Here is a 27,502-nt window from a genome sequence, read left to right on the forward strand (position 1 = left end):
TCGGTTTTAAGTGAGAGGAACCAAATTCAAATTTAAACAAAAAATAGAATGTTTTGCCTTATCTAATAGATGTGGCAAAGGCTCACTGATGTCATGAAAATTGGCTGCTTCTTCTCCATTTCTGTTTTCCTTCCTTGTTTCAACTCCATTCCCAAACAGATTTTCCCACAAAGTATCAATAAGGCTATCAGGTAATCATCAAGTGAAAAATCATCCACACATACACACACACACACACCATCATCATCATCATCATCATCATCATCAAGTGGAAAATCATCCACATGTACACACTCCACATGCATTACCAGCAAAATTTCCAAAATTCACTCTATATAGGGAAGCTTGGGGCATGTGACCATCCACGTGCAGTGGTTGCAGCAGTGATTGGCAGATGCCCGGGTCACGTGTCTCACTTGAAGTTGCAGGGACTGGAGATAGGGAAGGGCTGGGTCCCTGAGGAAGAGTAGCCTGGTTGCCAGAAGACTTGGAAATGCGAACTAGGGAATCATAACAGATATTCCCTACCGGAGTCTGGGGAGCCATGACGGCCTGAGTCATCATGTGTAACTGGGAAGCAACAAGGGTTACTAACTGGACGTCCAGGCTGCACAGAGATCCTGCCTGGGGTGGGCCCGTCCTGTTTCAGGGTTTCTTTCTTCCCTGAGTTTTCTAGTGAGTATCAAGTGGCCCTGAGTTCCCAGGAAAGAAACGTTAGCAGACTCGTTCTAAAAATTATGAAAAAGAAACTGGCCTCAAAACCAGAAGCAGTTTTACTAGGCCCCTCCCTGCATACAAAGGGCAAAGAGAGTACTAACAAGCTAGTAGTGAATTTTATTACTGGACAGAACTCTTTTATATAAAAGTTTTGATTTCTAAAATGCCCCCCAAGATTGATGCTTGAAGGTATAAATCTTTCAGGCTCCAGTAATATTCAGAGTCCTCGTAAAGACTGGCTTTCTAAAAGCCATCTCTCTTCCTGCCACCCCTGTCCTCAATCTTTTAATTGGATAAAATTTTGGTGGGCAGGTGAGCAAGTGAAGATGACAGATATTTTACAGATGCATTTTAATTCAAACTTCATTTCCCAAGGTATTGATTTAGTTTAGAAGTTTTCTAGAGGGGCGCCTGGGTGGCTCAGTGAGTTAAGCCTCTGCCTTCAGCTCAGGTCATGATCTCAGGTCCTGGGATCGAGCCCGCATCGGGCTGTCTGCTCAGCAGAGAGCTGCTTCCTCCTCTGTCTCTGCCTGCCTCTCTGCCTACTTGTGATCTCTATCAAATAAATAAATAAATAAATCTTTAAAAAAAAAAGAAGAAGTTTTCTAGAAACATTTGTGCTATTTCAATTCTGTTAGCAAACCTCCTTGTTCAAGAGGTATGATCATTTTATAAGAAAATGAGGCATGATGAGGGAGACTGTACCTCAAAATTGGATAGCCTGAGTCCAGACTTCGGCTCTGCCTCTTACTAATTTTGTGACTTTAAGAAGGTTGACACCTCTGAGCTTCAGCTTCCTCTTCTGTAAAATGGAGACAATAAGGCGATGTAGGGGACATGAGGATTAAGCGAGAAAACAAGGAAAATGCTCACAACAGTTTCTGGAACATAGAAGATGCTCAGTCAATATTTTGTCTCATCCTCTCCTAATTTCTGCCAAAACAGGAATCATTTTCCCTCACCATAAAAGAACCTTAGAGCCCTATATTCCAACATAAGGAGGGCACCCAGTGAAAATATTGAGAATATTCTTCTTAAGTCTGATTTTGTTTCTGCTTTTAAAGAATACCGAGAGAATTCAAAGCTGGCCCTGGAGTCAGTTTATAAGTGATTCGAATCTATGTTCCAACTAGGAAAACAACTATTGGCTAAAGAACAGCCAGGTGAATTAGGGGAAGTCAAAGTGCCACCTCCTCTGAGAAATTTCCCTTGATTTTCCAAACCTGGTTGAGACGGCTGTGCATTCCCACACGCTCCCCACCACTATACTTCTAGAAGCTGGCAAACCACAGACTGTGAGACAGACCTAGCCCACCACCTGTTATGTATAGCCTGCAAGCTAAGAATGATTTTTTACATTTTTAAATGATCAGAACAAACCAAATGAAGAATAAGATTTTGTGACATGTGTAAATCATATGTAAGTCAAATCTTGTGCCCATAAATCATGTGGTTCTTTTTTTTTTTTTAACTTATTAGAGAGAGAGAGAGAATGCAGGGGGAGTGGACAGAGGGAGAGGGGGAGAGAGAGACTCTTAAGCAGGCTCCATGCCCAGTGTAGAGCCTGATGCAGGGCTCGATCTTAAGACCCTGAGATCATGACCTCAATTGAAATCAGGAGTCTGACATTTAACTGCCTGAGCCACCCAGGCGCCCCATAAATCATGTTTTATTTGAACACTGCTATGCTCATGCATTTGTGACTGTCTGTTGCTGCTTCTGTGTTATGATGGCAGAACTGAGAAACTGTGACAAAGGCCACAATTCTTTTTTTTTCACTTTTTAAAAATTTCTTTTCAGCGTAACAGTATTCATTGTTTTTGCACCACACCCAGTACTCCATGCAATACGTGCCCTCCCTATTACCCACCACTTGGTTCCCCCAACCTCCCACCCCCGCCCCTTCAAAACTCTCAGGTTGTTTTTCAGAGTCTATAGTCTCTCATGGTTCATCTCCCCTTCCAATTTCCCTCAACTCCCTTCTCCTCTCCATCTCCCCATGTCCTCCATGTTCTTTGTTGTGCTCCACAAATAAGTGAGACCATATGATACTTGACTCTCTGCTTGACTTATTTCGCTGAGCATAATCTCTTCCAGTCCCGTCCATGTTGCTACAAAAGTTGGGTATTCATCCTTTCTGATGGAGGCATAATACTCCATTGTGTATATGGACCACATCTTCCTTATCCATTCATCCGTTGAAGGGCATCTTGGTTCTTTCCATGGTTTGGTGATTGTGGCCATTGCTGCTATAAATCTTGGGGTACAGATTGCTCTTCTTTTCCCTACATCTGTATCTTCGGGATAAATACCCAGTGGTGCAATTACAGGGTCATAGGGAAGCTCTATTTTTAATTTCTTGAGGAATCTTCACACTGTTCTCCGAAGTCAAAGACCACAGTTCTAAGTAAAGTTGAAAATACTTATTATCTGACCCTTTCCAGAAAAAGTTTGCAGACCCCTGCTCTAAAACATCATGATCATGTCATATTGCACTTATTTCCTACCACCAGGCAATGTAATCCTTGAGGACTGAGACTCACTCTCTTCATATTAGTGCCTTTAATAACCACCTAACACATTGCCTGGCAAATATTAGGTATTCATAAATTAGTGTTTTCCACTTTGGGGCCTTCAGGTAAGGTGTGTCCCTACCATAATCTACATTGGAGGTCCCTAGCCTTTAGCCACTCCCTGTAGCCCCTGGGCACTTATAGGCCTGGCAACTATCACTATGGTCAAAGCCTGGTGAACATTTCAGGTGTCTGAAAATTAAAGAGAAGGGACCACTAGAAAGTGTCTTGTTGCTTGAGGTTATGTGGTGTAAAGGAAGGAGCACTGGGTTTTAAACTCGACCTAATGGATTTGAGTCCTAATTTGTGTGACCTGGGGAATAAACTACCTCTCTGAGTATCATTTCCTCCATGTACAGTATAGAGATCATTCTCATCCCAGAAATCTCACTGGGTCTTTATTACCTTGGAAAATATCTACACTGGTGAGGACAGGGGCCATGCATGTCCATCTTGTTCCTATCCTAGGTCCCAGCTTTAGCACAAAGCTTGGCAGACAAAGAACCAGAAGTTATCGGCTGTGGCTGGAAACTGGAGCCATGAGGGGAGCTTTTACTACCCATCAGCACAGAGCACAGTCCGGACCCATTAAAGGAGGGTCTGGAAATCAGGGCCTGGATGTCAGGTTTTTTACTTGGTATTTTGTAGGCTCCCTGGGTGACTCTGATTTTCAGCTAGGATTGAGAGCCGCTGCTGTAGAGAGCTCAAGAAATATTTGCTGACTGACTATCATGAAGCTGTTCCTACAGGCATTTTTCTTCTCTGTGCCTTTAGATACTAACCGAAGAAATCAGGATTTTCTGCATCATGGGCAAAATGTGCTGTTTGTCACCCTGGATTGAATTGCTCTCTTCAGCTCACGGAGGTCTGATTGCTTGCCTTCTTCACCCTTCACTGCCTTGCAGTCTGGCAATCTTGTTTGTCCGACCTTGTGTGACCCCTGTGATCTTTATGCTCTGCTTTTTTCTCCTTTTGGTTCCATGTCGGCTTCTCCCTCCTCCTCTGTAATCTGTAGGACTTTGTACTTGTAGGACCCCCTACTGTTTTGAAGTTCACCTTCTTAAGCTCACCGGCAACATTTGGTTACCAGCCACACCATGTACTTTCAACTCTACCCATTTTTAAAATTTACTGCTAAATTGGTTTTGCCTTGTACTTCACATTGAAAAATAAATCCCTGGATGCTCCCTCACTATCTAATTTGCTGTCTATGGAAAGAAGTATTCTCAGAAGCTTTGAGCTGGCTGACAAATTAGGAAATCCACCCCCCCCCCCCGCCACCACCACTGTTTATAGAAAAGGAAACTGGGGCCCAACGAGAGGGAACAGCTACTCAGGGTCACAGAGTAAGTTCACTGTAGGCTGGGACTGGATCAGAGATCTCCTCCTGTCTCCTATATATTTCCTTCAGGGCATCACATGTCCCTGAAAGCTAGGCCTGGAGCTTTTTGGAAAACTCACTGCCTCTCTTTCACGGAGGGTTGGCATCTTTCCAAAGCTGTGCCTTGCGAGACTCTATTAATTTTATCAGTCAGTGGAGAAAGTGGCATTGTGGTGGCAGACACACGTAGGTGTGGGAAGGGCCTGGCTTAGTGACACTTCAGGGGACCCAGGCCTGTCTATTTCAGCCTCCTGGTGTATACCCCAGGAGAACCAAGTGAGGACAGAGGTCCTGGAGGGGAGAGCGCTATGCCCTTGCCACCTGCAGCTACCTCCCAAGAATGACATGGCCGTAAAGATCTGTCCACTTCGCCTATAGAATGACATTGTCCAATACAGTAGGCACTAGTGACAACTGAACTTAAAATTGTTAGAAATTATTTCTTTAGTTGCACTAACCACTTCTCAAATGCTCAGTAGCCACACATAGCTAGTGGCTACTAAACTGGACTGTACCCATATAGAACATTTCCAGGGGCACCTGGGTGGCTCAGTCTTGGTTTCAGCTCAGGTCATGGTCTCAGGGATCTGGCCTCAAGTCCCACGTTGGGTTCTATGCTCAATGCAGAGAGTGCTTGTCCCTCTCTCTCCTCCTATGCTCCTCCCCTCGCTCTTGCTCTCTCTTTCAAATCAATAAAACCTTTTTTAAAAAGAATATCCTAATGCTGCTGAACATTCTGGTGAACAGTACAACTCCAGACACTTGGGTGAGATACCTTTGTCTACAGAAGGAACATTCCAGTTGAGGAAGATCAAAAAGAGAACAGCTCATGCCAACGTCCCTCAGGTTCTGGATGAGGCTGACTGGTGGCGACATTTAGGATGCCCCTGCTTTCTGCCATCCCAGGTGTGTCTTATCCTCCGTGCCAGACCATGGGCTCCTTGGAAACAGTGTCTGTATCTGACTAATGTTCTGTTCCCATACAATCGACCTGACACATGATAGACTTCAGTGAATGTATGACTAAATAAAATTGTGTTTTTTATCCATTCAGTATTTTTTTTTTTTATAAAAAATAGCTATATTCAATACAGTGATAAAGATTTGGTTTGTTTGTTTTTGTTTTTTGGTAAAGAGGAACAAAAGATTAAACTGGCTGTTGGTTAAGTGAGAATCCAGGTGACGTTCCCCTCTTCCCAGGGTACCCAGGTTCATAGATATGGGCACTGACTAGACTTGGGGATTAGCTCCTCCTCTGGAGCAAAGTTCTGGGATGGAGTTTGGATTGATAATTCCAGGCCAGAAGGCAATGTGGTGGGGTGGACTAAGAGGCCAAAATCCCAGGTCCTGGCTCCAGTACTCATAAGCTGGTTTGAGACTCAGTGTATTCGTGACATACCAGGCTGGTAATAACAACCTGGGTCCTCCCCAAGGCACAGGCAGGACTGAAGTGGGCCTCAAGGAGAAAAGGCCCTACCAGAATCTTTGTAGTCTAAAGAACGCATGTCAGTGTGGGGATGGTGTCCAGCAGGTTCCTACGAGCATCTTTTATCAGATTACCAGGACATACCTGCTAGAAACTCTTTCTGGAAATGCTATTTTTCTGCACTCGCCAACATCAGTTTGGCAATCCCATCAGCCCCAACCAACTACCGAAATTATGCAACAGCCACAAAAATATCGGCAAGTCAACAGTAAAAGGGTTTGAGGAAGAGGGTGTCATTTGTTTTACTTAAAAAAAAAAAATGTTTCTCCTTTAAGATGTCACCAAGAGCTGGTCTCTTTTGTTTTCCTCCATATTGTCATCACAAAAACTAGGTGGACAAGGAGGAAGAGGAAAAACAGATGAACTCGCATCAAGAGCATTTACGCGACAGGCATTTTATATGCATGATCTCGCTTCATTCTGACAACTTTGGAGGTAGGTGTTTTTGTACCAATTTAGAAATGAAGAAATCAAGGCTCAAAGAGCTTAAACTTCTGACCAAAGGTAACCTAGCTGGTGAGTAACAAACAGTACACAAACCCAAGTCTGTCTGACCTAAAAAGCCCAACGGGTCCCATGTTGCCTCCTAGCTAACCAGAGAGGGACCGAGCAAGGCAGGGTGGGGATTCATGCTTTCCACTCACAACCCAAGGCTTCCCTACTGAACCAGGGGTGGCCGGACACTGCTTCATGCTCTAATTCAGCTGAAAGGCCTACTCTTAAGTCATAACTCAAACCAGTTCTCTAGGAGACACGCTATAATTTCTGTGTTTGTAACGAGGCTGAAGATTTCCCTTTAGAAAAGTCTAGGTAATTTTGGAAGGCTTTCTGGTCTGAGATAAACTCATTCAAATATTGTAATCCTATTTTGGATTACAAAAACTTTGCTGACAATTCTATGTAGTTATGGCAACAAAGGAATGTTAATGTGCCCAAGGAGCAGGGCTAACCTTTCCATTATCTAGTTAACCTCATACAACCTCTATTGCTGCCATTTCCTCGGTATTTGGAGATGACAACACACAGACCCAGCAATACTTTTCTTCCCTTTTCAGGTTAAAATCCCTTCTAATGGTTCTTTACAGTCTGAGAATTTCATTAATTGAATTATTTCCTGTCAGCCAACAGTTTCTCAGGAAGCACATGGTCTGTTGTTCTATCCTCACTGAACCTGCACCTTGAATAGCAGTGGGGTCCCATGTGCCCTAATGCAGCTTAAATCAGGCCCAGCTTGTAACGCTCAGTTGCAGGGGGTGGGGAGAGGCATGAGGCTTTCCGCACTTCTTAAGTTAGTAAGATGATGGATTGGAGGAACACTAATTGTTATGGATTGTATTGTGTTACCCACCAAATGCCTATGTTGAAGTTCTGGCCTCAGAAGGTGATGTTACTTAGAAACAGGGTTGTTGCATGGGGCACCTGGGTGGCTCAGTGGGTTAAGCCTCTGCCTTCAGCTCAGGTCATGGTCCCAGGGTCCTGAGATCAAGCCCCACATCGGGCTCTCTGCTCAGCAGGGAGCCTGCTTCCTCCTCTCTCTCTGCCTGCCTTTCTGCCTACTTGTGATCTCTGTCAAATAAATAAATAAAATCTTAAAAAAAAAAAAAAGAAAAAAAAAGAAACAGGGTTGTTGCAGATATAATGAGTTAAGATGGGGTCATACTGGAGTAGGGTGAGCCCCTAATCCAATGTGACTTGTGTTTTTATGAAAAGGAGAAATTTGAAAACAGACATGCACACAAGGAGAATATCCTATAGGGCAAGATCAGAGCGATATGCCGAGGAAGGCCTGAGATGAGGAGCAAGCACGAGGAGCTTCAGGAGAGGCCTGGAACGGACTCTTCCTCACAGCCTCCAGAAGGATGTAACCCTGTCAACACTTGGCCTTAGGCTTCCAGTCTCCAGAACTGTGAGCCAACACGTTCTGTTGAGTTGAAGCTGTCCAGTTTGCGGGACATTTTTATGGCAGTGCTGGGGAACGATCTAGAAGACTGATGATGTTTGCTTTGGGGACCTGGCCATAAGAACTGATGAACTATGGGAGATCTAATGCTCTCAACAAATATTGGCCTCAAGACCTAGGGTAAGTCATTTAACTTCTCTGGGCCTCAGTTTCTTTTGTGAAATGGGAATTTCATAGTGTTTATATTGCATTTTCCTCCCAGGGATTTAATGGGCTAATATATTTGAAAGTGTTTTGCAAATCATAAAATGTTATACAACTATTATTTTGAGAAGAGAGGGTTCATTTACAGTTTGGTGATGGTGAGAGGGAAAGGTGCCTAGATATGGGATTAAGATATGCATTCTACATTTTCAGGAAACCAAATAAGTACTCAGATGTTTCCATGAAATAAACAGGATGTCTTCTTCAGCCAAAGAGGTGAGCCTTGATTCATTCCCTGTCAAAGATTTGGCTCATGGATGGGGCATGGAGCCCAGGGGTAGAAGCCAGGGGAGGCCTGCAGGGCCAGTCAGCCTGGGGGTGGAGTGGAGTCCAGGCCACTTCTGCCTCAGCCTCTTTGCCACCCACCTCCCAACACTATATCCTCTCTCGTGCCAAAGGAGACTCCAGGCCCCCTCCTGCAGGGGGCTGTGGGGCTCAGACTCTTCTAGATTAAGCTGATACTGGGTTTACTTAGCTTGTCTCTGTCTCTGAGAAAAATTGCTGCATTTTCTGAACTGCCTTCTCAGTCTCAGGGTTCGTTTTATAAATGAAAATTCTGCTTCTTCCAGAGGTCGTCAGTCATTTTAGGGAAACCTTTTTGAAACTTGTGGGCACTTGTGCCCAGCAGAGGGTCAGCCTCGTGATGTCAGGTCCCCATGTCCATCCTGTTCAAGCCAGCACCTGGCACACAGTGGGGACTGAATACGTGTTTATGGGATGAATGAATGAGTGTTGTGTGAGAAAGGCAGTATGATCTCATATTAAAAATTGAAGACCAATTGAAGACCAATGAGGGCATCTCGGTGGCTCAGTCAGTTAAGTGTCTGGCTCCTGATTTTGGCTCATGTCATGATCTCAGGATTGTGAGATTCGGCCCTACATCAGGTTCTGTGCTGGGCATGGAGCCTGCTTAAGATTCTCTAGTTCTTGTGCTGTCCCTCCTCCTGGGTCTCTCTCTCTCTCTGTCTCTAGAATAAATAAATAAATAAATAAATAAATAAATAAATAAATAAATAAATAAAATAGATGATTGATAACCAGAAAGCTGCATTTTTAAAAAATTTTTTATTCTTTTATCAACATATAATGTAATATTAGCCCCAGGGGTACAGGTCTGTGAATAGCCAGGTTTACACACTTCACAACACTCACCATAGCACATACCCTCCCCGATGTCCATAATCCAACCACCCTCTCCCTCCCCCTCTCCCCCCAGCAACCCTCAGTTTGTTTTGAGATTCTGAGTCTCTTATGGTTTGTCTCCTTCCCAATCCCATCCTGTTTCATTTATTCCTTTCCTACCCCCAAAACCTCCCACGTTGCCTCTCAACTTCCTCATATCAGGGAGATCATATGATAATTGTCTTTCTCTGATTGACTTAGTTCACTAAGCATAATACCCTCTAGTTCCATCCACGTTGTTACAAACGGCAATATTTCTTTTGATGGCTGCATAGTATTCCATTGTGTATATATACCACATCTTCTTTATCCATTCATCTGTTGATGGACATCTAGGTTCTTTCCATAGTTTGGCTATTGTGGACATTGCTGCTATAAACATTCGGGTACACGTGCCCCTTCGGATCACTACATTTGTATCTTTAGGGTAAATACCCAGTAGTGCAATTGCTGGATCATAGGGTAGCTCTGTTTTCAACTTTTTGAGGAACTTCCATGCTGTTTTCTGGCGTAGCTGCACCAGCTGCATTCCCACCAACAGTGTAGGAGGGTACCCCTTTCTCCGCATCCTTGCCAGCATCTGTCATTTCCTGACTTGTTAATTTTAGCCATTCTGACTGGTGCGAGGTGGTATCTCATTGTGGTTTTGATTTGTATTTCTCTGAGGCCAAGTGATGTGGAGCATTTTTTCAGTGTCTGTTGGCCATTTGGATGTCTTCTTTGCAGAAATATCTGTTCATGTCCTCTGCCCATTTCTTGATTGGATTATTTGTTCTTTGGGAGAAAACTGCATTTTAATTTTAACATCCAACAATGGCATTTCCTGGCTGTGTGGAAGGCAATAAGGTACAACTTAGAGAAGCCTCAGTTTTTTAATCTGTAGAACAGACATCATGTTAACTTTACTGCTTTGTCGAGAGAAGTACTGAAAGGTCCAAAGAGGTGAAGATGGTGTGGTGGTTACTTCTGTGTGCCAAACTCCGGCAGGCTATCATGCTGTTATTAATCAAAGCCTAACCTAGATGTTGCTGTGAAGGTAATATATACGGGGGTAACATCGACAATCAGTTGATGTTCAGTAGAGATTACTCCTAAAACATGAGTGGGCCTCAGAAAATCAGTTTAAAGTCTTCAGAAGCAAAACAAAAGTTTCCTGCAGAAGAAGAAATTCTGTCTCTGGATTGCTGCTTGAGTTTCCAGCCTGCTGGCCCATCTGATAAATTTTAGACTCGCTGGTCGCCTTAGCCATCTCCTTGAAATAAATCATACATGATCATATATATATATATATATATATATATATATATATATATATATATATTCCCCCACTTTGGAAAACACTAAGTGATACAGACAGGGGAGAATTGATCAGTTTGGAAGGTTATAAGACGAAGGACAGAGAAGGAAGGGAAGAAGGCCTTGGGGCAGGGAGTAGGAAGGCCCAGGGCCCCATCTCTCCATCTGCCTCAGTACTGAGCATAGTGGCAAGTGCTTTCTGCAGAGAGAAAGGTGTCCCAGGTAGTTTGATAGTGCCACCTCCCCAGGTCCTGGCCTGGGCGGGGCTGGCATACACGTTCTCAGGGGGCTGACTGTGTAGGCAGCAGATTGGAACAAACAGGGCCCCAAGTGTGAAAGAGAGGGCACAGAGGGCAGCAACAACTGGCAGCTCCTGGCACCCTGCCTCGGAGAGAAGACTGGGAGCTGTCTGTGTGGGTGTTCTCCTGACTGACACTCTCTTAATTAGTACAGTCCCCTCTGGCACTGGGGCTTCTTTTATTAGTGCCTTCATTAAAAGGTCTCCCCTAATCAATCAGCTATGGAATGTGCTTTCAGAAAGAAGGTTCTTGGACCCTCGAGCAGGCTCATATGTGAGAAAGAGGGAAGACTTGGTCTACGTGTACAGGGTCAGTGGGGCTTCCTGAAATCTTCTTGCCGATCCTGCCTGTCCCTCACCAGTCCCTCCCACTCTCCCTGCACCCCTCCGCCAACCCCCGAGGTATTTTATATGACAAAAATGAAAACCTATATGGCATTTTGGACTCACATTTTATTCTCAAACAGAAACAAATTTTACAAAAGTTTTTAGCCAACTCAGTAATGAGCTCGTTTGGGACATAGTTATTCTGGTGCTCCTTCATCGTAGTAATAAGAACAACATTGATTACCCATCATGTTGGTACACCAGCTTATGATTTAAGGGTGCATTCACAGCCATTGTTTGCCCAGTACCTATTATGTGCCAGTGACAGAGTCTGGCATCAGGGAGTCCAACAGGGTTAAAATATGATTCAGATTTCAAATAAATTTCAAAAATCAAATTTGAAAGAAGGATCAGGAATAATGGATGTTTAAAACATGATGCAGGAAGGAGCTCTAGGAGGGGGTACCCAACTGCCTGGCTATTTATGAAGGGTTCTTTTGAGGAAGTGGTGAATAGACTAGGTCCTGTGGGAGAGAAAATCATATGCCTTCTTGTGATGGAGAGCGGGCCCATGAGAAGCCGTAGTGGAGACAGCCCTGGACTAGAGACTGGAGGCCTGGCTTGTAGCTCTTACTCAGTTGGCATCTCATCACTTGACCTTGGCAAGTCCTTTCCCCTTCTGAACCTCAGGTTCCTTATTTGTAAAGTTAGTTCAGGTTTCTTTTGTTGACATCGAAAGCTTCTTTCCCAATGTAAGCAGACACCTACCAACTACGTGGAATTGGTAGAATTAGAGCTATTCTTATCAAAATTAGAATAGTGTTACAGTGGCCCTGCACCCCGCTTTTCCCCACAAAAACACCCCAGAAGCACCTTTCTCTCTTTCACTCGTGTGCTCCAAGTGGTACAGTCGGAAGCCCTAGGACCAGGTGGTCTTGGACATTCCCCACTCTGATAATCAATGTTTCTATGAAGTTCACCAAGCAATCTGATTTTTTTTTTAAAATGGTAACTGCTAATCACTATTTATTGAATGCTGTTTACCAGGCTTTGTGCCAAGGGCTTTGTACAACAACCCCATGAGGTAGGTACTGTAGTATCACTCTTTGAGAGATGAAGAAAATGACATATTACAAGGTGATAACTCACCCAGGGTCATGCAGTGAAGAAGTGGCACAGGCAAAGATTCAAACCCAGACAGCATGACTCCACAGCTCACAATAATAACCATTATGCCATCCTGCTTTCTAGCAGCCCCATAAATGTGTTCCTTGACATTTGCTTGAATAGCTCGGGCTGCAACTTAAGCTCATTTAGTCTTAAGCACATGAGCAAAATATCCAATTGAGGAATTAAATGTCATCCTGTAACCTAATTGTTGTCCTATAGAGCAAAGTTGTCATAGTTTTCCTGAATTTACCTGGGAAATACTTTTCTGCTTTACTGAATTCCACTTCTTCTCTGTCCCTGCATATAACAAAGGCTACAGGAAGAACCACTGACCCCTGTCTTTATAATACTTACCATTTGGCCACCATTGACACATTTTTTAGCTTCTCCAGGTCTAAGGAAAAGCAGCAATAAAGTTTGAGGTGTCCTGGGATCCCACAGAGCTGGGCAGGGATGTTGATTTCTGAAAAGGTTGAAAAGTCTGGGTAAAGGGACATGGGTAAACCCACTGAGAAGTCCCATCCTCTGGCGTCAGCTGAGACCTCACCACACATCACCAGTCTTATAGTCCTGAGCCCCACTGAGTCCCTTTAATAGCTGTGTAAATTCTGCCCCCATCCCCAAACCCCAAAGTCCACCCTGTTTTCCTCAGTCTCCCCAGGAAAATGCTCATCTCTCAACCTGAGGAATGGACCGTCTCTGCTCTGATTCTCCTCACCTCCCACCTCAGGAGCATCTCTCAGAGCTCTTCCTCATTCTCTCCTCCTGTTCTTTCCTTTACTTTATCCTTGTGATAAGGAAGTATCCATCTCTCTTCCCATGCAGTCCTGGCCCATGGTGTCCCACTGGCTTCACCCATTCTTTTTTTTTTTTTTTAAGACTTTATTTATTTATTTGACACACACACAGAGGGAGTACAAGTAGGGGGAGTAGCAGGGAGAGGGAGAAGCAGGCTCCTCTGAGCAGAGAGCCCAACGTGGAGCTCCATCCCAGGACCTCGGTATTATAACCTGAGCCAAAAACAGATACTTAACCGACTGAGCCACTGAGGCGTTCCAGCTTCACCTACTCTGGATTGTCTGCCCCCTCAGATGCCAAATCTCTTCCAACTCTGTCCCCTCAACAACAAACATGGCAGGTCTCACTCATTTCAGACAGATCTTCCCTTTGACCCAGCCACCCAGTTGAGGCACTGTGGTGCCATATTTTCCTCTACCCAAATCAATTGTCTCTCGCTATGCTTCCTTGTAGACCCTAATCATCAATAAGGCCTCAACTGTTCTCCTCCTTGAAAGCCACTCCAAAGGCCCTGGGGCATCATCTGTAGCCACCAGCATGAAGCACCAGTCTTCTGCCAGCTTCTGCTCTGCTCTGTCACCAATCTCCTCTCCCATCCTGTTCTTTCTGGACCTGTCTCTTCAAATATGTTTTCAAAGTTAAAACTTTGTCCAGGGGCGCCTGGGTGGCTCAGTGGTTTAAGCCTCTGCCTTCAGCTCAGGTCATGATCCCAGGGTCCTGGGATCGAGTCCCACATGGGTCTCTCTGCTTGGCAGGGAGCCTGCTTCCTCCTCTCTCTCTCTCTCTCTCTGCCTGCCTCTCTGCCTACTTGTGATCTCTTTCTGTCAAATAAATAAATAAAATCTTAAAAAAAAAAACTTTGTTCAAACACATGTGTTTTCAGAATCCTAATATGTGCAACAAATACAAGGCAGGGTGATCAGGTATGTGAACGTGTATTTATGTGTGTGTTTGCCTATGAGCATTTATGTACGTGTGTGTGCATGCACAAGGGACAGTGAATATCTCCACCTGATAAAAATGGGCAGTTAAGCACCTTTTCCCTGAAAACTTCTCCCTCTCCTCAGGACTGGGCTTTCAGGGTATATTTTGTGATGCAACTCTGACCCTATGGACACAGTCGACTGGTACAGAGATAGGCACTTAACATCAGAAGAGCCCATTAGAACCCTCCCCTGTGCCTTAGATTCCAGTTAGGATAGGCAGTCCCGAGGATGGGCCTTAAAGATCCTACCTGCATTATTCATGTCTTTCTGTAGCCCCCAACCTTCATTGTGAGCTGGATTTAGGGAGGCACTTCTAATAGATAGAATATGGCTGAAGTTATGGGATGTAACTTCCTAGGTTAGGTTGCAAAAAAAAATGTGGTTTCCACTGTAAGAGCTCACTATCTCTTTCTCTCTCTGATCACTCATGCTGAAGGAAGAAGTTATCATGTTGTGAACAGTCTCCCAAAGAGGTTTGTGTGGCTTAACAAGGAGCTGAAACTCTCAGTCTAACAGCCCATGAGGAACCGAAGTCTGCCAGCAATCATATGAGTGAGGCTGGAATTGGATTTTTCAACGCCTACCAACAGCCATGTGAGTAAACTGAAAAGATTCTGTGCTCCCTCCCCAACCAGTTGTGCCTTCAGATGAGACCATGTACTTGGCCAACAACTTAGCTATAGTATCATTAAAGCCCTTGTGCCAGAAATACCGAGGTAAGCTATATTAGGATTCCTGGCACACAGGAGCTATGAAATGATAATAATAATAACAATAATAATAACATATTGTTTTAGGTCACAAAGGGTTGAAGTAATCTGTTATGTCGCAGTAAATAACACAACCTTTGACCAGAAACATGTAAGCCGAGGAGCTCTAGGTGACCCTGTTTTCTAGTGTGGTTTGGGAAGCAGACCCAGCCAGTCTCCAGTGAGAGAGAAGGGGATGTCGATGTTGGAAGATTCCATGTGGCCTTCAGTGTCTTGGTTCTGGCTTATTTGTGTGACCTAGTTTATCCTTGCCTCTGAAAATTCTGTTGCTCGTTGTAAAAGTCACCCTTTGTCTGCTATTTGCATTTGTGACCAGATAGGAGGGCTCTGATGGACAAATCCCATTTTTTCTGCCTCCAGTGCTCGTTTCCCTTTGCCACCCCAGGCACTCGCCGTCCCATGGAGCTTTCCCTGACCAAATCTTCCTCTCTTCTCCAGATAGTCAGGCATGCTTCTCTGTATGCCTCCTTAGCCCTCTGAACATGTTTGAAACATTTATCACAATTCTGAGACTATGTGTGTACCTGTCTGACTTCCCAACCTTGTAATTGGAGCAAGACAGACTGAGACTGTCTAATTCGTCTCTGTGTTCTCCAAAACCTTATAAATGAGTTTTTAAGCCAATAAAATAGAGCAGTATTCATGCCAAGACAGCTTTACTCCTATAAAGCGGATTTTCTAGTGATGAGCTCCCAAGGCTAGTCAGAGATTTACAGAGGAATTCAAGCAGATACACAGAAAGCTAGTACATGTTATAACTTGATATATTTTGAAAATCTCGTCTTGAAGAGATGCATATGTGCATGTGAGATCCAAAAGAAGAAGAAATAAATTTGGGGGAGGTTTTATGAACATATCATTTGAGCTTGGCCTTGACTCATAAAAAAGATTTTGACAGGTAAAATCTTGTTTAGGGGACAAGTAAGGTCCTCCAGCAGACAGAACAGTTTAAGCAAAGACACTGAGACATAAAAGTTCCTGAGGTGTTAGAGGAATAGCAGGTAGTGCACGGACTGATGAGTTTGTGGTACACAGACTATAAGGCTAGGAAGCTCAACTGAAGCCAGGCAGTGGAGGACCTGGAGCTCCTTTCTCGGTTTACTCTGTGTTACAGTGTAAGGTGGAGCTTTTCAGAGTGCAGGGACTAAGGGGTGGCATCAGGAGAGTTGGGTTTTAGAAACAGAACTCTGGAGGAAGCAGACAGAGGTAGAGAGGCCAATTCAATGACAGGTCTGGCAGTCAGGTTAGTAGGAATGGAGGTAAGAGGAAGACTGAAGTGATTTGGGAAGCAAATATCCTGTGCAGTTGGAAAATGATTAGGAAGATATATCCTAGTCTTTGCCTAAATCTGGAGTACTTAGAGTCTAAGGTGATGATTCTACCCCGGTGGGCTGCTGTAGGAGAATAATTCCTGAGCTGATATGGAGGACAGTCCAAAGAGGATATTATCCTTGTTCCCAGAAGTCCATTCTTAGGGAGCAGTCAAATGAATCATGAAGCATGCACCCAGTAGACTGTTGTATAGGTACTACAACATGTAACGGTGCCAGCTATGGCATAATGAAGTGGGAGATTCATGAGACAGATCGGAAGTGGATGATAAATTTGTAAGGCTGGAACTGGCAAGAAGTTGGAGAAACAAGGGAGAAGGTGATGTGGATTAAAGATGGACCTACATGGGTAGGTGTGTCATGAATCAGCTGGAAACAGCACTTGTAACCATTGGGCGGCGCATGAGGGCAGGTGCTCTGGCTCTCTCATAGTGCAAGGTGCATACACTAAAGGCTGAAGAAGGATTCCAGTGGGAAAAATGTCCAAGGTGTGTGCCTGGTTTGATAAAAGGAGATGAGGGGTTCAGAGGTGAACGGTTCCCATTCAGCCCTGTCCAGTGATCTGCCAGCCTTGAACTTCACACTCCAGTTACAATGAACTGCTTATATTTTTCCAAGTACACTAGACATCATGCTTCTATGCCTTTGCATATGTGGATATTGTTACTTGGACTGATTTTCCTATGTTAATGTGGGAAAACTCCAATTTATGCTTTAAAACCCACTGTAAGAAGGAAGGAAGGAAGGAGGGAAGGGAGGGAAGTTACCACAGAAAACCATCTCCTGCAATTCTAGTATAAAATCTGGTAATACCCGTGGAGAGATCATCTTTATTTTCCCATTAAAAATCCCTTTAATATACAGAAAAAAGCAAACACAAAACTGAAAAGTGAGGTGCTATTATTTTTCTAGGATTCTTTAAACTATATGCTCAGTTACCTGCGTTACATCCTCATGAGGGAAATTCTTCCTAAAAAAAAGGGAAGAGGCTGTTATATGTAAGTAATGAATCACTAAACTCTACTCTTGGAACCAATATTATACTATATGTTAGCTAACTTGAATTTAAAGAAAAACTTGAAACAAAAAAGGAAGGAATAAAAAAATGGGAAGGCATACTGTACCATCACCATTGGATTTTGCTAATACAATCTTGTAAATATCATTTAACGTATTTATGAACTGGACAGAGCCTCTCACATCACACAGAGAGTAAGTGTTTTTCTGTATGCATTTACAGACAGAAACTTAAAAAGCAATGTAGCTGAGGAGTGATTTTTAAACTTGGCATAGGCAAGTCAGATAAGGAGCAAGACAGCAGAGGTGGATTTGGGCAATTGGTAGTGGTTGATGTAATATTTAGAAGTGTATATATTACAGAGAAAGAGTGGTAAATAGGAAAAAATAAGCAAGTTAAAACAATGTACAATAGGGAATTGTTGGGTTGGTTGTTTTGGTTTTTATTCACACTACTGGTTCAGAATAAGAACTCATAAGGACAATAAGAAAAGCTATCGATAAAAGGCAAATGTCATGAATCAATCCATAAGAAAAGAAGTTTAAATTGCTAAAAATCATTTGAAAAATATTTAATATTACATGTAATTTTAAAACTCCAAATGAAGCCAAAGCATGCCAATTTAGTTTTTATAATAATAAAGATTCTGAAAACTGAGGATACAGTCTCATACAGCGCTGGTGATAACTTAATAAAATCCTTTCTGGAGGACAATTTGACGATACCTGTCAAGTATTTAAAGGTTCATTGTAGACTTTGATCCAATGGCTATCTTACAAGGAATTTGTAGTGGAAATAGAAATAGAGGGGTATATAATAATTTATGTACAATGATATTTCTCACAGCACTATTTATGAGCAAAATTTGGAAAAAACACAAATGCTCATCAATAAGAAAATGATTAAATAATAAAAAAACAAACTGTAATTTTATTACAAATTACAGTATTTAAATAGTATTGAGTGATTGGGAAATTGTTCATAGTATGAGGTGAAAAAAGTGGATTCACAGTAAATTTCCTTCGGGATATAAAAAATGTCATTTCACGGCATTCTGTCCTTCATTGTTTCTGATGCGAAACTTGTTGTCATTCAGATCATTAGTTCTTTATTTGTAGTGTGTTGTCTTTTCCTCTGGCTGCTTTTGGCAACTTTATTATGATGTATCTGGGCATAGAATTTCTTTGAGTTTGTCTAGTTGGGCTTTAGTATATTTCTTAGTCCTGATTGAGTCTATATATTTTTTGTCAATATTGTAAAATTTTCAATCATTATTTCTTCAAAAATTTTGTCTGCATCACTCTTTTCTCCTTTTGAGATCCTGACAATATGATTATTAAATCTTTTGGTATTGTCGCAGAGGTCCCAGAGGTCCCAGAGGCTCTGCTCCTTATTTTTCTTTTTTCTTTGTTGTTCAGATTGGACAATTTCTATTGATCTGTCTTAAAGTTCAATGACCTTTTTCCTCTGACATCTCTATTCTGCTATTGAACACATCCAGTATATTTTTATATTTTGGTTATTGTATTTTTTAGTTCTAAAATTTCCATTTGGTCCTTTTTAATGTTTTTTATTTCTCTGCTTTGGTTTTTTCCTCTCCATTTATTTCAAGAGTGATAGCCCTCACTACTTGGGGCATGGTTAAAATAACTTCTTTAAAGTCTGATAAAATTCTAACACTCAAGTTAGCATCTGTTGAATGTCTTTTTCCTTACAAGTTTTTGAAATTTTCCTGGTCCTTCATATGTTAAGGAATTTTGGATTGTGTCCTGGATATATTGAATATCATGTTGTGAGACTCTTGGTCTTAAGTCCTCCGGAAACTATTGAATGCTGATTTTTTTTTTTTTTTTAACAGGCAATTGATTTGGGTTCATGTCAGATGTTTCAGCTGGTGTTCTGGGATCTGTGGTTTAAATATCAATTCAGTTGTTAAACCTCTGCCGTACTATTTGTGTTTCTCCTATGTGCCTTCTGAAGCCTAGTAGGGGTTTAAACAGTGCTCTGTTCTCTCCATCAATTCTCAAAGTCTGTATGCATGTGAAGGGTAAGGGTCAGCCCAGGGGTGGAGACTCCTCTTTATAGGATTAGTTCCCCTCAACTTTCCTGGCTATCCAATCTCCTGGAAGGTTTCTAGCTCTGAGAATCCCTGTTCCTTGTCTTCTGGCTAGCAAGACATGAATTACTGACCCTGCTGTGTACATTTGGGTGTGTGCTCCCAGGTCAAGTGGTGAGAGGATTGAGAAGGGGAAGAAAAGCAATGAGGATTCCTCCCAAGCTCCTGGCTCGGGGTTTTAGGCCTCTGTGCTATTGGCACTGCCGTCGTTTCTGCTGTTGACACACTGTTGCTGCCACTGTGGCCACCACGGGTTTGCTTTCAGGCTGCGGAAAGAGAGGAAGAAAAACGACAAAACAAGCACCACCACTACAGGGAATTTACATACGCCCTCTGTCCTTTAGGGGCCCAATTTCCTGCTCCTTGAGCAAGAAAGAGCAGGTTTCACTAAGAGTTCTTTCTCTTTGCACCCAGCATACACTGCTGGGTTTGGAGCTATAAAGGCACTGTCAGATCAGTAGTAATTCCAACTTCCCAAACTGCCTGCTAGTATTAACCTTTCAGAGTCCACAGGTAGATGCTGTGTGCGTACTGCCTAGTATTGTTAGTTACGTTCAATGGGAAAGACGGGGAAATGTGCGCTTACTTCACCTTATGCCAAACTGGAACGCATTTCTTCAAGACTGCCTTTATTCATATATTCATATATTTATTCATATATATTCATGGCTACTATTTATAAATACATACTATGTGTTAAAGTCTGAACTTAGGTGGTGGGGTTTTTACCCGTTTATCCCTATACCTTAGCACCAAGTTTGGCACATAATATAGGCTTTAAAAAGTTTAAATTGAATTTCTTTCCAACTTTCTTGCCCTTGTACTTAATAGATATATGTTTTAATTTATTCTTAATTCCATATATTTAGGAAATTGTTCTATCCCACTGCTCTGGCTAAAGCAGACTATGACCCAAATGCCCCAATGTTTCCTCTCAGGCACCCCACTCTCTGCCTGGGAAGAATTTAAACAGAGGATACAGTGTGTCCACTCATGTCCTCTAGACTTGTAGGATGGCAAAAATGCTATCAATTTACCCATATTACTGGTCTCCTCAGTGCAGAGCTTTCTCTTATGGGTAATAAAATATGGCTTTCAGTGCAAAGGAATCCAGACACTTATGTAGATGGAATTTTTAAAAAGCATTCCTGCATCCCCAAACATCAAAATAAATAACTATACATGTGAGTCATGTGTTAACTCATCCATTAGTGGAAGTTAGAAGGAAGCCGAACTAATAAAATCAAAATAATACAGTCATTAAAAGAGGCAGTGAAAAGTAGCATCTTATGCAAGAGTTTTGCAAGAAGCTGGGGGAGAGACACCCACTCCCACAGATTTTTCCTCTCCTTGTACAGAACATTAAGGAGAACTTAGTGGAAGAATAATGGTAGAATTAGTCTCTCTGTTTTTCTTTTCCCCAGTACCCCCTCCTTCAAGCAAAGAAAATAAACAGATAAATGATACCCAACTAATGACCAACCTGTAGGCTGTTTGCATTGAGTTTGGGGATATGTTCTAAAATAAATATTAAGACCTTTGTAGCTGTTTACAAGTCTGGTGGCCAATTTTCAGGAAACTAATTATTTAAATGCTTGCATAGCAGGATGTGGAGTTTTAGGGATTTTTACCTCCCCTTTGTGCTTCTGCCTATGATTTGTGATGTGGAAACAAAAAGGCTTTTTATTTTATTTATTTATTTATTTTTACACCACTCCGCCTTCCCAGCAAGACACTGAAAGAACCTAATGCAAAGACCTAAGGATGCCTCATTACCAGGAGTATTAAAGAGCCCTGCAGAATTGTTACAATAGCTAATGGAGATCATACTGGAAGGCGGGTAATTATTTCTCCCTGAAAACAAAACAAAATATAAAGCCATAGGATTTTTTCCCTTAGCATTTTTGAGTCAGAAGGTCCATAGAGATATATCTAGGCTAGTTTTCTGCATGTTTTTGGATCCTCACAGGACCGTGAAGGCAATAATAGGATTCTCAGGCTTTTTTCCTCTTTGATTATTATCTGGTTTAATAATTCTTTCAATTACAAAAATAATATAAGAAAATTATGCCAATGAGACAATGCAAAATATATGAAGAAAAGGCTTAAAATGTTTTTCAACCCATTCTCACCATAATCTCAAACTATTTTTTATATTTTTAAATACCCTCAGAGAAGCTGTGCATTTACCTGTAATGAGGAGGTAGAAGGTGTCTGAAATACAAATTTCCTTGCTTTTGACTAGAGTTATGTCAAATTAACACAGTTATACCATCCTGGCAGATGGGGATCCCAAGTTCTGATTGGCATTTCTGTATGCTGTTGATAAATACAAATGAGAAAACCCAATTTTTACGTAACTAATAGTTTGGTAACAAAATAAGAGCCCCTGAGAAAACAATAAAAGGTATTTTTGAAGGTAAAACGATCCATAATTTATCATCATTTTCTGTTTGGCCCAGTTATTACGGGAACATCTAAATCATTTACTTCCAGCCTACTTACATAGGTTCTGACTCACACTCACATGGTAACTCATCAGCTTCTCCTTCAGAAGGTTGCCCAGTCTGGGGATACAGCTGACAGAGGTAATAGGTTATTGATTTTCATATTGCCATTGAGTAATGATCATATTTGCCTGCATCCTGATTCTTGTGGCAACTATGGAAAGTAAATTTCTGGATTTAATGGGTTCCAATAGTTATTAGCAAGGTGACATTTATGCTTCTGGAGACTGTCAGTTCTCAAACTATGAAATTAATAATCATGGGCTGTTAAGCTGAAAGTAGTCTTGACAGTCTTTAGTCGGATTCTTCCATCTTTGGGCTCTCAGTTCAAGGCTAGCTGAGTTGAGAAATAGGAAGATCCTGCATCATCTTTAGATACTGCCTCTGGTTCTCCATAGGTAAAAAGAAGAATATTAACATCTTTCTTATAGGTTTGGATCATTACTAAAGGAAAAAAGGCATATGAGTTTGGTAAATACCTCTTTTCCACTGGGGGTAAGAATCCCTCACTATGCCTACAGCTTTCCTGTACATCTTAGACTTAGTGTGATTTGAAATTAGCAAAGAAGAAAATTCTGCATTTGCCTTTCCTCAGAGGGAGACACCTTTATCCAGGTGAAAACAGAATTAGAATCCTTCCATGAAATATTCACAGGTATGTTACACAATAAAAAAGTTTTGTGAGCAGAACTTCCAGGAAATGCTGAGATAAGCCAAGTGCCATGATTCCCTTTATTTTAGGAATTCTAAGCGTCTTTGTGCAAATGGCTCTGTATCAGCAGTTGGGGTAATATTGATTGAAGTAGTTTCCATCAAACTTAGAGATATTTTTACATCCAGAATATCTTGTTGGGCTGGAAACATAAAGAAAACCTTTGGAAAGGATGATCATAAGAAATCCATTTAGCTTGACCTTTGCTTGTTCACCTTGTATATGATTGCCCTGTATAAGCTGGTTTGGCTTCCTCTGTACTGATGAATATCACATACAACACTACATGAATCCTATATGCTGCATGAATCTGTGCGGTAACTTTCCCACAGGTGACCATCTGGCCTCTGCTTGAATACCTTCAGTAATAAGGGTCACTGCCTTCCAAGGTAGCCTCTTCCATTTTGCACATCTCTGATGGTTAGAAAGGCCTTCTTTATCTTAAATGGTCATCTCTCTGCTTGTGACTTTCATCTGTTCATCATAGTTCTGCTTACTGAGGGCATTTAGGACATATCTAAGATACAGTGTATTGTAAATTCTAAAACTTCATACTCATCCCCCACCCTTTTTCTTTTCTGCTGCCTAAGTATCCCTGGTGACACCCTACCCAGGTGACCAGGTATATCAGTGTAATAAGGTTGGCCCCTTCTACAAATTCTCCAGATGTGACTTCGTAACATTCAAATGCACCACTGAAACCCCTTTGCACCTTTTCTTGAGTATTCCACTTTGGTGCCAATAAAGGCACTTGTCCATGGGACCTCACTCTCTCTTGGCTCTCTACCTTACTCTCTTTTGGCTCCCTACCTGCATGGTTGAGCTGTCTCCCTTAGTACCCCTCTTGTATGGCCCTTCATTGTTTATGGTGACTCTGTCTCTCTAGGACCTGTGAGTATACAAACTTTTTTTCCCTGTGTTTCTCTTTTGTCTCTTGTGGCCACACCTGACTGACCATCATAGAATACAGCACGCTCAGCCAGGTTAAATTTAGTTTGTTGTTACAAAACTGTACCATGCCAGGATTGACTCCTTTCTCTCTGCTTTCACTCCATTTACTCTGAGTCCTAAGCCGTTAATGCTTAAGATGCTTAAGCCATCTCTCCAAGAAGTAGATTCAATTGCTTCCTTTCCTTACCTAACAACTGCTTGTGTGAGGCATTTTTCCTCATGGTCTTGCCCTCACTAAGGCTGAAAGTCTAGGGAGTAGACAGGTCTTCAAAGAGATAATAATAATGCAATAAGATTTGATGCAAGGATACTTGAGGTTCTGTGGGAACACAAAAGAGAGCTATGTCCACTTGGGAATAGTGAAGAAGACTTCATAAAGGGAGAGTTATTTTATCTGCTTCTTAAAAGACTAGATTTCTGTGACTTTCCCTAGTGGTATTGATTTAGATTCAGGAGAAGAGAGAGCAGGCAGGAAGTGTTCGAGCTAAGCCAGAAACCATGAGAGGCAAAAATCAAAGTAAGACAATGAGTGCAAAAATAGATAATCTGCAAAGCATTTTATGCTCCCAAAGAGACTGGAGAACCCCTACCGCTACTACAACTTACACTCATAAAGTAAAATATCAGAAAAAGTTTCTAGGGCATGACAATAATACTGTTAAATGGTTGACCAAGGGATCTAAGCTCAATGGGAGGAAAGTGAGGCCAGACCAAGACTGGGTAGACTGGGAGGAGTGGGCAAGTAGAAAATACAATAAGAAGGAAGGCATCATAAAGTGGAACAAGACCTAGTATTATTCATGGTAAGGGAGGCTGTAATAACACCCCAAATCCCAAATCTTAATACAATTAAAAGTTTATTTCTCACTCAGAGAAATCTGGTGCTGATGTTCAGGATGGTAGATTTCCTTCAGGCGGCAACTCAGAGACCCAAGATCCTTTTATTCAGTAGATTTCTGGGGTCCTCAACTTCTAGCTAAGTGATTGGCAAGGGAAAAAAGGGCAGCGTATGCATTACATGTGAGGGATCAGTTGGAAGTTGTGTATGTCACTTTTGCCTCCACTGCATTGGTCATAGCTTGCTTCAAAACCACATCTAGACATATTGCAGTTGGGAAATATAGTCTTTCTGTGTTCCCAGGGGGAAATAAAGTGGTTTCCTGCAAACATAACATTGCCTCTATAACACATAGTCCTTGTGCTCACAAACCAACCTAAAGGGACAGCCATCATTTTTTCAATGACATAGTTATTTAGCATTAAGTTGGTTTTCTGCAGTCACATAGAAAGGTGTGATTAATTGTGACTGGGTAGACACAACAAAGTGTCATTGAAAGGTTGATTTTTAACCTGAGCCCTGAAGAATGCTTGGGAGGCCACCTTACAGAGAAGACATGAGAGAAAATACCAGGTGGAAAGAGGACTGTAATCAAAACCCAGAACTCTGAAAGTATATGGCATGTTTAGATAGATGGGGTGGCTGCAAGGAGGCCTAGAGGATGAAACTTCTGGAAGAGGAAATAATGTAGGGTTAATGTGAGGGTACAGAAGGTGATTGACATGATCAGACTAAATTTTAGAAGATTAGGTCAAGAAAGAATGTGGAATTTTGGACGAGACAGCATGTAAAATGTTTGTGGTGGTCCTATTGCAAACAATGAAAGCTCAATGGCAGGAGCCATAGGCAGGAGGTGATCAACTACCATTGTTTTACTGGCTGAATGGACAGAATGGGCTTCCCAATTCTGTCCCCCAGTCACTGGCCTAAGGTTGTTGACCCTTGCTGAGAGAACGCCATCTTTCTCCAACTCCTAAAACTCATAAGCCATTCTCATACCTTCACTGCTGTCTTCTAAGAAACAATGGACTTTATTTCATTTTTTAGAATTTTCCAGTTTGTTGGTTAGTTGAAGGTTATCTTTTCTGGTAAGAAAGACAATAAAGATTGACAATAATTGCCAGATTTCAAGTACCAGAAAAGCTGAAAAGTACATTAATTTTGATGAGTTCATTTATTTATTTGAGAGAGAGAGAGGCCATGCACATGCTTGGGGGTGGGGACAGAGGGAGGAGAGAGAGAGAGTAGGCTCCACACCCAATGTGAAGCCTGATATAAGGCTCTGTCTCCTGACTATGAGATCATGACCTGAGCTGAAACCAAGACTAGGCTGCTTAACTGACTGAGCCATGCAGGTGCCCTAAAAAGTACATTAATTTTAAACAGAACATTTATGTTTTCATGAATAAGGCCACCAATATGAGATGTCTCCTTGATTTTTAGTGCTATCAACAAACTGGATGAACCAATGAATTCAATTAAGAAGATGGGTTTGCTTAGAACAATCAAAGGTATAGCAATTCCCTCTTTTGAACACCACCATTTCTGGGTCCAGCCTTGCCTCATAAGCAGTGATGGCTTGTTTATGGATTGCCCCATTGCTGGTTATCAATTAAAAACAGTTGTCTTTTTTGAACTGTGTCAGTTTGGACCACAATGTCATATCTTTCCGTTCTTGAATGTCTCTCATAGAAGTTTGAGCAGTTTACATAGCCAATAATGAAGCTGGCAAATTACTGGCAACACTGAAGGAAAGGGGAGCAAATAGCAAGATCAATAAGACTTAACTGAGCCACAGTATGGTGCTTTTCATCAGTTGTCAATTAAATTGTCAGACTTAATTGCTGCAGTGTTTAAAAATACTTATTTCTGAGAAGTAATGACACAAATACATACACGAATAAATGTGAAGCTGAGAGTTTCCTCTTGTGGCTTCATTTTGCTCTCCAGTTCTCAGCCCCTTAACCTCTTTTGTCCCCTGCATAGAAACATTGCCATCTATCGTCTAAGGAGAATGTCATGCAGCCGCCAAACTGAATCACTAGTCAGACTTTCCTATGGGAAGGGTTTTCAGACCACTGATCATAGTTTTGGGGTCCTCACATGGAAGATTTAACTTGACTGAAATAAATGCCCATTAAGTATGATCGCAGCACTTGAGAACCTTTCTGTCTTTTACATATTACACTAAGAATACGCAGAAAATAAAGTTCTATAGAGCCTATTCAACAAACATTTGTTGAATGTCTATTATGTTCATCCAAGATAAGGTAGGATGAGAAGTGAAGGTAAACAGAATCTGTTTCTACATAAGGAGTTTATAGTCCAGCAGGGAGATAAACACAAAAACTCCATCAGAGATTTAGGGTAGTATGGAAGGATGGGGCAGAGGGGATGGAGTTAGGAAACATTTGAAAAGATAGACTAAACTGGATTATGATCTATGGTTTTAGGCTAAAAAGGTATTAAACATCGGCTATGGGTAGGCATGCTGCTAAGCCCTTTGCATGCAAAATCTCATCTTATCTTTACAACAAGTCTATGATATGAGTATTATTATCCTCACTTAAAATGGTAAAATTAAAGCTTAGAAAGTATAGGTCTTTTGCCAAACTGAAAAAAAAAAAGTGTAGAATTGACATTGAAATCCGGTTATGGCTAATTCTACAGCTTGTCCTCTTCACTACCATGCTGTGCTGCCTCCTGGGATATTAGGATGAGAAGAAGGAGAATAGAGACGAAGTTGACATTTCAAGTCAAAGGGAGGAAAACAATGCTGGTGATGTGATACACAGGTGCAGCAGCTCCCACACTCAGTTTTTATCACATTGGGTTAACTTGGAGTCAGTCTCAGCTGGTCTAAGCTTAGTGAATGAAAAAT

The sequence above is a fragment of the Meles meles genome, chromosome 4 (genome assembly GCF_922984935.1).
Source record: "Meles meles chromosome 4, mMelMel3.1 paternal haplotype, whole genome shotgun sequence".
NCBI lineage: Eukaryota > Metazoa > Chordata > Mammalia > Carnivora > Mustelidae > Meles > Meles meles.